At 40.2% G+C, this 13,379-nt stretch overlaps 1 long non-coding RNA gene across 1 annotated transcript; it reads right to left on the bottom strand.

Annotated features, from left to right (window-relative positions):
• Positions 1–471: 471 nt before the first annotated feature.
• Positions 472–13,176, bottom strand: LOC140706640 (uncharacterized). The gene is made up of 3 exons (XR_012086404.2): positions 12,503–13,176; positions 3,143–3,381; positions 472–1,740 (listed from the first exon to the last, which is right to left on the bottom strand). It is a non-coding gene; the product is annotated as an uncharacterized LOC140706640 (long non-coding RNA).
• Between the last annotated feature and the right edge of the window lie 203 nt (positions 13,177–13,379).

Consider the following 13,379-nt stretch of genomic DNA (forward strand, 5'->3'; position numbering starts at 1 on the left):
CAGTCTTCCAGAAAGGGACATTTTGCCACATATCTCCAGGGAATTAACATACAATTTCGTAAGGCATATTCTATCATTTTTGAGATTGTATCCCAGTACAGCTTTTCCCACTCTTTTGTTTATTATGAGGGCTACTCCATTTCTTCTATGGGATTCTTGCCCACTGTGGTAGAATGCCCATGTCACTCCTGTCTATCATAGCTGAAGCTCAAGTGCAGGAACCTATGAGAAGACAGGAGGGGTGGGGTGAATGAGACAGTTAATGAGAGGGAGAGAGTTAGAAAAAAAAAAGGAAAGAGGGGAATTGATGGAGAGTTAGAGGAGAGAATAGAAGGACTGGAGAGTGGAGAGAGAATTAGAAGGAGAGTTGTGAAAGAGATAAATTGAATAGTCAAGATAAAGAGATAGTCAGAGATTATTAATGAGTTGGTTAATGTGAATGAGTAAATACAACACCTGAATAAACAAATGTGTAATCAAATACAAGAAGTTTTAATGAGCGATCCTCCAAGAACATCTGTGATTTAAATACCAAAAGATAAATAAACATATGATGCATATATGGTACAGTGTGGGTAACAGATATTCACCGTTGTGTCAGCGGAAGAAATACGAAATGTATCCAGAGAGTGAACCTTGGTTTGGGGAAAGCAAACCGGGGACACTGGGTGGAGTGTCACACCCACAAGAGTAGATATAATAATCATCTGAATTAAATTCGCCCATTCCTGTCCATTTTAGTTCACTGACGCCCAGGACATCAATGTTTTTTCTTGCCATCTCCTGTTTCACCACATCTAGTTTACCAAGGTTCATAGATCTTACATTCCAGGTTCCTATGCTGTATTTTTCTTTGCAGCATCAGACTTTCCTTTCACTTCCAGGCACGTCTGCTGCTGAGTGTCCTTTCAGCTTTGGCCCAACCACCTCATTAGCTCTGGAGCTACTAGCCCTTGTCCTCCACTCTTCTTCAGTAGCATGTTGGACGCCTTCTGACTTGAGGAGCACATCTTCCAATTTCATATCTTTTAGCCTTTTGTTTCTGTCCATGGAGTTTTCTCAGCAAAGATACTGGAATGGCCTGCCAGTTCCTGCTCCAGGTGGATCGCGTTTAGTCAGAACTCTCCACTATGACCTGTCCGTCATGAGTGTCCCTGCACCGCATAGCCCATAGCTTCTCTGAATTACTCAAGCCCCTTTGCCATGACAAGGCAGCAATCCATGATGGGGTAGAGTTAATATGTTCCTGTCCAAATTGTGAATAATAGGTAATCATAAAGCTTTTTTCAGGTCTACTCACCAACAGCTTTTCCCACTCATATGTTTTTAAAATATTCATTTTTTTATTTTTGTTTTGCTATGATTTAGGAACCATTTTCTTCTTAAATGAAATATGGTTGGCTGGTGATAACAGTGGGAAAGATCATAAATGCCATTCTTCACTTAGCGCTGATGTTTGTAAAGTGCTTTGAACCCTTCCCCTCCTATGTAAAAGACCTATAAAGCCATAGGAATAGAAGGTTTTGTTCTTTTCTAATTTGTCAACATTCAAGATGCTTGCACATTCCTGACTCTGTGTTAATATGAAAAACAGTTGCTTAAAAATTCCTTCTTGAATCTCAAGGCCTCATGAAAATATTCCTTTAGGCAAAAAGAAAAAAGAAAGAAAGAAAGAAAATGAAATAAAGGAAAATATCTTGCTTACAAAGCTCTTTTTCTTGTAATTGATGGCCTTCTGTTCTGAGAAAAAGAAAAGATTTCTTTTTAAGAAACAGCCTTTTAGTTATGAGAGTCTCTTCTGTGAAATGGCATTCCCCCACCCTTTTTCTGCAGAAAAAAAATCCAACAACCCTAATTCAACATTGCAGCACAGAATGATGATGATGTTAGCATCTGTACTGTGCCAAGAGTTTTCATTTATTAACTAGGATTTACTGACAATCACGCCCATTTTTTTAAAATCTAGCTGAGCTTTTGAAATGTCAGACCTAGAAATCTGATATACTTGTGGCATTTCTGTACGGATGAATTCAGGGGAAAGAAAAGTTTTGGGATTTATGAACCCCAATGCTGCTATTTGCTTAATGCAAACTAACATTGCTGTACTAAATAGTATCAATTCTCCTCAGCGCCTAAGAAAAACAGCCATATGAGCTGAGATGAGAGATAATAAATCTTCATTACATGTGCACTGCATTCCAGCTACAGCCCTCAAATTACATCCTCTGACATTATTTATTTAAAATCAACAACATGCCGTCAAATTAAGTAGTTTCAGTGTTGCAGTCTGGGAAGCTTAAAGTAAGACTCCAAGTGTCTTTGTAGGAAATGGAATTAGAAAAGGAAATTTGAGAGGGAAACAACTGAGGTAAGTTATGCCCATAAATTCTAATGCAGGGACTTAATAAATAGGCTCAAACAGGCTCAAATAAAGACCAAAGCTTTTTTGTTAACTGTATATAAATTCACACACACACACAATTTGTTTTAGTAATTGTGCATGAACAAAGATTATTTATTCTGGCCTTAGAACCAGAAGTTGATTAAGGGAAAAATCCACTTCACAAATCAATGTCTTTGTACTTCAAAGTCAAACAAATGCTTATCTGGTAATCACAGTTAATCATTCTAGGTATGACAGGATATTTATATAAACACTACTTTCAAAGTTCATTACTTCCAATGTTATTGTCATTTTCAGCATCTTGTCTATGGAGAGAGGCTTTGCTGAGTCAGTGCTGGCACTGCTTTGTATGGATACATGGACGGCTTCATCTTCCCTCATGAGGAAAGAGGTGAGGGAGAAAGTGCTTCAGCAATGCACCACTTTCTGTGTGTGTTTGCACACATGGCTCGTTCTCCCTATCTGCATCAGTTCAAGTAATCACGTGCCTGAACCGATGAGAATGGATCTGTTTTTTAAAAAGTAGGTGGCTCAATTGCAGAGGAGAACAACTATAGTTCTGGGGGTGGAAGCTTTGGATTGATTCACATTTCCCTCATGTGACCAGTGGGGGGGATATAAATCATCCTGCCCCAAACCCATAGCATTTCCTGCATTTTTCCCGGGTGTAGACTCAGCCTAACACTGGATTTTACCCCCGCAAACCTGCTGAAACGAATGGGAGTTCTATATGCCTACCTGAGCAGTTGTTTTTTAATATCCACATCTGGGGCGGAGCTCAGGCTTTCCTTCCCAGAAAGTGTAGGCTTCCTGCACCCCACAGCATTGTAGGTTTGCAGGGCTCAATGAGTCTTCATATGCACCCACTTCCTGCACCAGGGGCATGACGAAGGGACATCTCCAATAGGCACTTGGCAGAAACCATCTGACTTTTCTTTGGATCCTTCCTTGTGTCAAAGCTTGGTGGGGTGGGCTGCCTGTGTGAGAGTTAGAAGAATGGATTGCCCCAATTACTGTAAAAGAAACAGAGCAATAAAAACAAAAAGAGCCTATTGTTTGCTAAATAACAATAGGGTGGACCCAGAAACATCTCTCTGCAGGATTATTCTGATCCAGCAGAGGAATCAAGGGGCAGCGTGATCCTCATTCATTTCTGCTCTCCCTTTGTAGTGTTCTCCTCTCAAATCTGGTACAGAAAGTTGGAGAATCCTCTGAAAAAAGCAGCAAAAGTCATGATGGGTTGCAGAATGAGGAAGAATTGATGAAGGTGCCTGCTTTTCCAGCTATGAATGTTGCTATGAACCCACTGAAAGCTCTCACTGGCAAAGAAGAAGCAATCCATTTGCTATCCTGCTGTGTTTCTTCCCCCCCCCCCCCCTTGACCAGTTGGCAACTAAACAGACATTCAGGGTATGTTTCCGAATGTACACTGAGTGTTTCAGACAGGTTCTACAGAACCGGTGCAGCTTGTTCTCATTGAGTTCTGCAACTCTTGTTTCTGTATGTGTATCCTGCACAATTTTGTCCCTGATATCCTTTTCCAGTTAATGAAGTGCTTGCTTATGGGGCTGAATAATCATGTATTTGGAAAAAGAGCAATTTCTTTTTTTACTTTTTTTCAAAACTCCACTTCATTTCAGCAGCCAAACTCAAGATCTCAGTCTAAGGAATGACTCACACTACTATGGTTCAACCTCAGCCCTTATACCTGGCAACTGTCCTACTTTTCTGGAAAACCCCTGTCCTCTATCCTTCTCATATCAGCCTGCCAAGGGATTTTGGCAGACGCATCAAACTTGTTGTGCCAATGAGTTTTCTGTGTCTGGTTTAGGCAGCAGAGCTAGCATTTGTTTTCACTAGGGTTTAAGTTGCAGACTTATACTCAAAATCATTCAGGGTCATCCCTGCATTCCACAAAGGCTCTGGACTTTTCTTTTTATGCCAATCCATTGCCCAAATCTTTTTTTGCCACAAATATTAGCTTTGGTAGAAACAGTGGAAACCTGGGCATCTCTGTGTTTCTTCCACTTCCTCTTCCACTGCCTCTATTTTCTATTTTAATGTGTGCAATGAATCAAGCAATTATTCCTAGTGCCCTACTTTTAATGGTTTATATGCCATCTCTTTCTACTGAATGCTGTGCATGCATTTCAAAACATAGCATGATTTTATGTTGTGTAACTTATATGTTTCATAGAAATTATAATGTTATGGTCTATTGTGTGTTTCATGTTAGAACACTGTGCAGACCAATATAAAATTCCAAAATGTTAGCAGAAAGGGGAAAAACTATTGAAAAGAATTGTGGATAATGCTGACACCTGTAAAACAGTCCACACTATGTTGCCAGGTCAACATTTGCCATAGTGACCATAGGATATTAAGATAATGTTCTGATAAAATATGTGAGAGTTTTAGTAAAATGAGCTATCTGATTGCAGGCAGTAAACTGTTTATACTCCTTATACAATTGGATCCTTGGAGCCACCAATATCCTGTGAAGACACATGATGTTCAGCTATGGTTTTGTGAATGCATATGTCAGGATCTGGCCTGTACTGCCCTGGGAGCTGCAGGATCGGGGCCAACCTGAGCCAGGAGTAGCCTGGTGTTTACAGACTCAGGCCCTGGCCTGTGTAGCAGCTGCTGAGCCATTCATGAGGCTCACCTGAAGGCAAGGCCTATTTAAGGAGTGGTTCTCCCTTCCATAATGTGCCTCAGAAATAAAGGTCTTTTGCCTGTGCTGTAGTGTGTTTTCTGCCTTGGTCCCTGCTCTTGCCATTGCTTGCCCATTGCACCCTGGTACCTATTTCCTGCTATGTGTTCCTGCCTCTCCTTAGTCATGACCAACTGCACAGTGAATGCTGTGGGTCTTGATACTCTGTGTGGTGGGCTGGGTCCTGGTGCTCTTGCCCCTGGTCCAGGACTGGCTGGGATATCCTGGACTGTGACAGTATATGGTGTATCTGGAGATGTGTTTCTGTGGATTACTTAAGCTGCAATTGATTCAAACAGTAAAATAAGTCAGGATGAGAGGTGTTCTCATGCATTCTGAAAAGCAACACAAGTTAGAGGAAAGCAAAAGTAGCCTACAGGCAATTGGGTGAACCTCACCAATCCACTGAGAAAAAACCTCAGTACAGTGGACCCTCGACTTACAGACGGTTTGACTTACAGACTTTTCGAGTTACAGACTTCTCTGACTGCAAAATTTATTTACTTTATTTATTTATTTATTTATTTATTTATTTATTGCATTTATATGCCGCCCAGCTTCAACCCATTCGACTGCATCCATTCCAATACAGTCTCCAGGCAGCACTGAAGGGACAGGACAGCATCCACTGAAGTAGATGAAAAGGAGATGTAGAGCTGTGTGTCATTAGCATACTGATTTAGGATCGACTTGCAGCCAGAGAATCGACCTACAGACCAGAAAAAAACCAAAATGGAACAAAAATGGAACAAAAATGGCCGGTTACGGGATTAATTGGTTTTCAATGCATTGTAGGTCAATGGAGACTCGACCTATAGACTTTTCGACCTGCAGCCACCGTTCCAATACAGATTAATTCTGTAAGTAGCGGGTCCATTGTAGATGTAAGCTCTTATTTCTATCAGATGGATGCTACCTTGATGTCCTCAAGATGATAAATGCCTAGTTTCAAACAAAAACTCCTTCACATCACAAATATGAAACAAAACATATTTTATTTTCAGAATTTGAAAGACCATCATTAAGAATTCTAAAATGTTGCCACAAAAGCAATTCTGAGGCTGGAAAAGATCTACTGTCAATTTTCAGTATTTCAGATCAGACCATGGGTCCCCAGACATTCTTGGACTAAAACTCCTAGAAGCCTTCCTTAGTAGCTGTGCTGACCAGGATTTCTGAGCAGTCCAAGAACATCTGGGGACCCATGGTAGGGAACCACCCCTTTAGACTGTGGACCCCACAAATTGGTTGTTGTGGGTTTTTCGGGCTCTTTGGCCATGTTCTGAAGGTTATTCTTCCTGACATTTCGCCAGTCTCTGTGGCCGGCATCTTCAGAGTACTGTCCTCTGAAGATGCCGGCCACAGAGACTGGTGAAAAGTTAGAATGAACAACCTTCAGAACACGGCCAAAGAGCCCGAAAAACCCACAACAACCATTAGATCCCGGCCGTGAAAGCCTTCGTGAATAGATCCCACATATTTTATTATAATCATAAAGCCAACAAAAAGTATCAGTTGACTATATATTGTACTTATATCACACCTATCTAGCGGTGAACCACTACTCAATTATTCTTAGTAATAGCAATACCATTTATTAAAAATCATGGGCAATACATATGCCCAATCATGTGATATCTCCCACAACAATTCTGTGACTGACCCACAGTCACTCAGTGATAGCAATTCTAATTTGAAAGGACAATATGTTTGAGCTATTATGTGCTGCATTAATGCAGAGATGAACAACCTCTGGTCTATAGGGCTGTATGCACCCTTTGGTTTGCTGTTAGTGCCTTTTAGATTAATTGGAATAATCAATTCAGGCTTCTGGAAGAATGCTTAGTCTGTTCTCTAGCAGCCTGCTTGGTGGGGGAGGAAAAGGTCAGAAGAAAAAAGGAAGTTAGTAAGAAAGAGAAAAGGAAGATGACAGCACACACACAGAGAGAGAAAGGGGATGGAGTCACCTATTTTTGACCCTGTTGGACTTAACTCCACCTATCAGCTGGTATACAGTCTCAGTTTTATACTGGCCATCTTACAGCACAACACTTACCACTGTGGAGAAAAGGGTGACCAGGTGAGCTTTGTATTTGTTCAGTCCCTTGTTTGGGTTTTGTTATCTTTATATCAGACCCCTTGGAAGCCCTTCAAAACGAGTATCCCTTGAAACAGGGAACTGCTAGCAATTATTATTTGCAAATGAGGGCAGATGGGCTTGTAGCAGAAAAATATTATTTTACTATTTTGCATCAGTATAGTGTTATATTAATAACACAACAATAAGATCAACAACATCCATAAAATGGACAGCTGAAAACAAACTTTTAAAACCAGAGCTGATACAAAAGTTATTGGAAATATAAATATCTTTAGCACTTTAATATACTTTCAATGATATATATAATTTTTAAAAAACCAAACTAATAAAGGTAGCAGGCAAGAAATCCCTCCTCTGCTATATCTGTCATACATACTGTATGTCTTATGTGCTGTCAAGTCAATAATTATTGATAGGTACTCTTTAAACTGGATTTACCAGTGCCATCTCTCTCTCTCCCATGAGTTTCTATACCTCATATCCCTTCCAAAATTCCTTTAAATTCAATATTAAATTCAAATTCAAAATTAAAACAGATATTTCAGTTGTTCTCAACAAACAACTTTGGTAAAGGAAAAAGGACAGTTATTATTTTATTTGCAATTGTATGATCTTGACAAAAACAATCTGACATTCTTCTTTCCTTTTTTTCCACCAAAGTTGAACCTACAAGTAGGGAAGGAGGTAATAATATGAAAATGTGATGTAGCAATCATGTGTTAGCATGTCCATGCTAAATTTATTTATTATTTATTTAAAATATTTATATCCCACCTTTCTCCCCAAAAGGACCCAAGGTAACTAAATATAATCAGCATAATATGCAACATTTTGTTCATAGCAAAATGTTCCCCTAGAAACTGAATTCTAATTCCATTTGTCCCAGTCAGGGACTCCAGGGGTTCCTGGATGAGACTGAATATCTAAATCCATTTCAATCTGGCTTCAGACCTGGAAAACTACTCTGGTTGCCTTGGTGGATAACCTATGCTGGGAAATGGACAAGGGGCATCTGTCCCTGTTGGTTGTACTGGACCTCTCAGTAGCTTTTGATACCATCAACCACAGTCTCCTTCCAGCCAATCTCTCCGGGATGGGATTTGGAGGCACTTACAGTGGCTCAGATCCTTTCTGCAGGAGACAACTCAGAAGGTTGTGCAAGGGGCCTTCTGTTTGACACCTTGGCCGCTAGACTGCAGGGTCCCTAAGAGTTCTGTTTTGTCTCCTGTGTTATTTAACATCTCAGTGAAACAACTGTAAGAGATTGTTTAGAATTTTGGAGTTCACATCAGTATGCAGATGACACCCAACTGTATCTCTCCTTGCCATCAAAATCTGAGGAAGCTTCTTTTAGCTTTAGATCAGTGTCTAATGTCAGTAATGAACTGAATGAGGGGGAATAAACTGAAAATTAATCCAGAAAAGATAGAAGTGCTTCTAGACAGTCAAAAGGCAGATCAGGGAACCGGGATGCAACCTGTACTAGATGGAGTCCCTCTGAAAACAGAGGTCACAGCTTCTGGATTTGTCTCTGAGCCTGGATACCCAGGTTTGGGCAGTGGCCAGGAGTGCTTTTTCACAATTAAAGCTAGTACACCAGCTGCACCCATTCTTTGGAGAGGTCTGGTTTGGCCACAGGGACACATGGTTTATTTACATCCCAGCTGGATTACTGTAATGTGCTGTATGTGGAGTTGTCTATGAAAAGTGTCAGAAAAGTTGAGTGGGTCCAAAATGCAGCAGTCAGATTGCTAACTGGGGTTGGTGAAGGGATCACATAACCCCCACCCCGTTACAGCTGCTTCACTGGCTGCCAATCTGTTTCTGGGAAGAATTCAAAGTGGTGCTTGTAGCCTATAAAGCCCTCAATCAGGCTTGTCCAACCTGCGGCCCAAGGGCCGCATATGGCCCAGGTCAGCTCGTAATGTGGCCCAGTGCAATTTTTTATTTTTAAAGAAATTCCAAAGTTTCAAGTTACACTGCCAGCGCTTGCGGACAGAATGTGGCCGGGGCATGTCACAACAGTATAGGGGGAGAGAGGGAAGGAAGGAAGGAGTGGGAGGGGAGGGGACAGGGGGGCTGCGTGATTGCATTGCGCCATCCCTGTCAATAGGTGGACCCCCTCCCGGCCCCATAAAGCCACCAGAGTCGAAGCTGGCAGCCTCTGCTGTCTGAGATCGCAGCTGCTGGTAAGCGCTCTTGGAGTGGGGCTGCAGAGGACGGCTAGGGCTGCCCCCCCATGTGGCCCAAACCAAATGTATATGCGGCCCAAACCAAATTTTCATCTTCTAATGTGGCCCAGGGAAGGTGAAAGGTTGGACACCCCTGCCCTAAATAATATGGGCCCAAATGCTTTCAAGGACTCCATCTCCTTTTATGAATCTGCTCATGTGTTAACATCTTCAGGAGAGGCCTTCCTCTTGGTCCTGCTACCTTATTCTTTACTATCCTTCTGCAAGCAAGCAAAGATCTTTCTCTTCAGGCAATGTTTCCCTGAGTAAATGACTGGTGGTGGTGGTGGTGGGATGTTAATGGATTGTTGTACCTTACTGTGGTTTGTTCGTTTGTTCAGGTATTGTATTAATTCATTCTTTTAGCATTGTATACGCATTGTTACTAATCTTAAATACTCCATTTTAATTGTTCTAAAAAGATTTTAAATAATAACAAATAATAATATACCTGTTGAATCAATGGCACTTATGTAAAAAAAAATGGACTTAAGGCCCGTTCATCCAATAAGATGCTGTTGTTTGGATTAGCAACAGAATTTAGTTTTAGATTTTTTAAAAAATCTTTAAAATGTTAAAAATATTAGAATTTTAAAAATTATTATTATTCCTTTGATTGCAATAGGAGGTACACATGTTAGAAGTATTTTTTCTTCCAAAGCAATATCCAGATCTTAAGTTGACCTTGCTTGCTAGAAGGGTGTTTGACAAGTGCTAGTTTGGGACTAAACCTATCCTAGCAGCCCTTAAGAAGTATACAGTTAAACAATTATGGGAACAATTCTAATCATTTTTACATCATAGTGAGTAACACATCTTCACCTAGTTTCAAAGGAATGTCCATGATATTCTTAATTAAAACATAATGATATTTCCTTAACATCTTGAGATAAAGGATCATCAAGCCATATGTAGACATTTGCATCTCTGAAGTTACTGCCTTTGCAACCAATGAGGGCATCTTAAGGAAATTTGCATGCATTTCAAAGGGAATGCAATATATTTTTCAAAATGTGGTTTGCATAAGCAAGAATGCTTTTTTTACATGGTCCTAATGCCAACAGCAAGGCTAGCTTGTCGCATGCATGGGCAATTCCAAAGCACAGTGTGACACCAGAATGAAAAACATCAAGTGAATTTAAAAGGCAGGTTACTTTAAAAAGTAACTAGATTGAAAAGAATCATGGAAAAACATAATTTGTCAATTTCATCAAAGTACTTGGTTTCATTTCCTGGGGAAGCACTTAAAAAGAATGAAGCTGTTTCCATATTCCAGGGGCAGTTGGTTATTAACCTTTTACCTGCCTTGGGGAATCCACACAATGTCAGATTTTCAATTGCTGAAGTTGTTTTATACTGAATCATTGATCCATCAGCTAACCCAATACTGTTTTTCACAGCTAGCAAGGGTTCTACAAAGTATAAAGCAGAGTTATTTCTTCACATCAACTGCCTGAAACCCTTCAAGTCAAAATTTTGGGGACAGAAGCTAAACATTCTGACATTCAAAACATTGAACTATGCTGGGATAATAACCGAACAGAATATAGTCTGCATATGCATGGAATTATATAACAGATATAAACAAAATAAGGCCCATTTCCTCTTGTTCTAACCACTCTGTGTATCTCTCCTCCTAACTCCCTCTGTGTTTAGGTATACATACATAGATCCATCGCAAATATACACAGACAATGTATCTATGTATAATTTCTGTTTAAACAGAAATTACTGCTACATGAAAGTGCAGCATTTAAGTTCTGCTGGCAAGGCAAGGCAAGGCAATTCTAAAAATGGGGGGAACCCAACTAAAATTATAACTTTTAAACAAGACTTCAGATCAGCACCAAAACTGGCACAGTTATAGCCAACAGTCTTTTGCTCTGTGTCAAATATGGGGAAGTTTGTCCAACTATGATTTTGTAAATGCATATGGTGTATCTGGAGAGGTGTGTAGTACTTTACCTGCAATTGATTCAAACTAAAATAAGTAAGGATGAGAGAGCCTCTCATGCATTGAGAAAAGAGACAAAGATGAGAGGAGAGCAAAAGCCATTCAGGTGAATCCCTCCAAACTACAAAGAAAATGCTCAGTAGATGGTAAGCATTTATACATAACAATTAGATGAGTACTACCTTGATGTCCTAAAGATGAGTGCCAACTTCAAACAAAAACTCCTTCATTGAAACAAAACATATTTTGTTTTCAAAATATCAAAGACCATTATGGAGAAATTTTAAAAGTTATCACAAAAGCAATTAGGAGATTGGTGAATAAGCATTCGGAATTTACTTTCAGATCAGATGTTTTAGATCAGCCATCCTCAATGGAGGCGCTGGCACTGTACTCCCTATTCAGAAAGAGACGACCCTATATGTCCCCAGATTTAAAACAACTCATATACACTGAAAAGACCAATCTTGCTCATCTTGAAAGAGAATGGTTGGCTGCACCCACTTTTTTTTTCTTAATTTGGAAAGAATCCAGGATGTAGGGGCTGAAACATTGACCTTTTGAAAGGGATAGTGATTTCTTATCACACTGAACAAGTGTGGAATAGGCTTTCCAACAAGAACTTTGCAAAGTAGATACACTGTTGCCTTCCCCATTTCCCAGCAATATTGTCTTATCTGGTCACTTCTGTAGTTCTATTTTATGTGCATATTAGGATATCCTCAGTTAACTCATATGTGCTCTTGTGAACATGCAGACTTGACTTGATGGAGCACCCACTTATCTGCCTTTCTGGTCATCTGTGGTATTTGTAAGGTTCTCTTCCAACACCACTTTTCAAATGAGAAAAAACTTCAAGCCCTCCCTTTTTTTATTTTAAAATGCAATGGGACATCTTTTGGAAAACATGCACATATATTCATAGAGCTTTTGTCATCTATAGCTTTTCTTCTTCAGGTTGCCTACACCAAGTAGAGGTTTTGGAAACCAGAACACAGATGTCTAGTTTGCATTATGCAGAGTGGGCATGACAACGTAAGTTTACTTGAGAGGTCAAAGGATATGCATGATTCTCCATTTTATGTGTTGTACTTACTCACACTTGTGCTTCACCATTTCATTAAATCCAAACAACCTGCCAAAATATTTTGTTCCAGAGGGACTACGGTCACACCCCAGCTGTTCTTGCTTCTGTCCTCCCCAGCAACCATAGAGCAGATCATGTGCTTATCAACTGAGATCCTCTAGCGCTGGGTAATTCTGTATGATGAAAGTTTCTGTTAGAATTTGAGTGTGGTATATTTATACTTAGACTTCCATTTTAAAAAGCCAGGATTCAATTCTTCAGAAAACTTCCAATTTATGAATGTGAGATATTGTGCTTAAGTATCCACAATTCAAAAAGCCAGGGAAGGGCTTGATATTGTTGCACAATATTGTTCCAATATTGCCAGCAGGAAAAAGGATACCAAGATTTACATAGCAAAATCTTGAGATACCCAATGGCAGCGGTCAAGATGGTCTATAGCAGGGGTCTTCAAGCTACAGCCCACAGGCCACATTTGGTCTGCCTTGTCATTTTATCTGGCCCATTCCCTTCAGCCCATGGAGACAGGAGGGCGGGGGTGCATATGGGTGGGCAGGCATCCATACGGGGGTGTGTGTGCATCATGTGTGTGTGTGTGTGGTCACACGTGTACACATTCCTTCAACCCTCAAAACGTGGAAAATATACAATTTGGTCCTCATGCTCAAAAGTTTGGAGACCCCTGGTCTACAGGGTACTCTCTTCTGCTCAGTACTATTCACACTTGTTGAAAAATAGCCCTGAGAATTGTTTTGTGACGGGGTGAAAAGTGGTTAACTAATGAAAAAAGAGTCTGTTTCTGGGATTTTCCTTTGCTTGGTTTCTCTTGTGAATGTTAAATGCAACGAACCTATTGACAGACCTTTTATTTCATGATATTATTTTG

The sequence above is a fragment of the Pogona vitticeps genome, chromosome 1, assembly GCF_051106095.1.
Source record: "Pogona vitticeps strain Pit_001003342236 chromosome 1, PviZW2.1, whole genome shotgun sequence".
Classification (NCBI taxonomy): domain Eukaryota; kingdom Metazoa; phylum Chordata; class Lepidosauria; order Squamata; family Agamidae; genus Pogona; species Pogona vitticeps.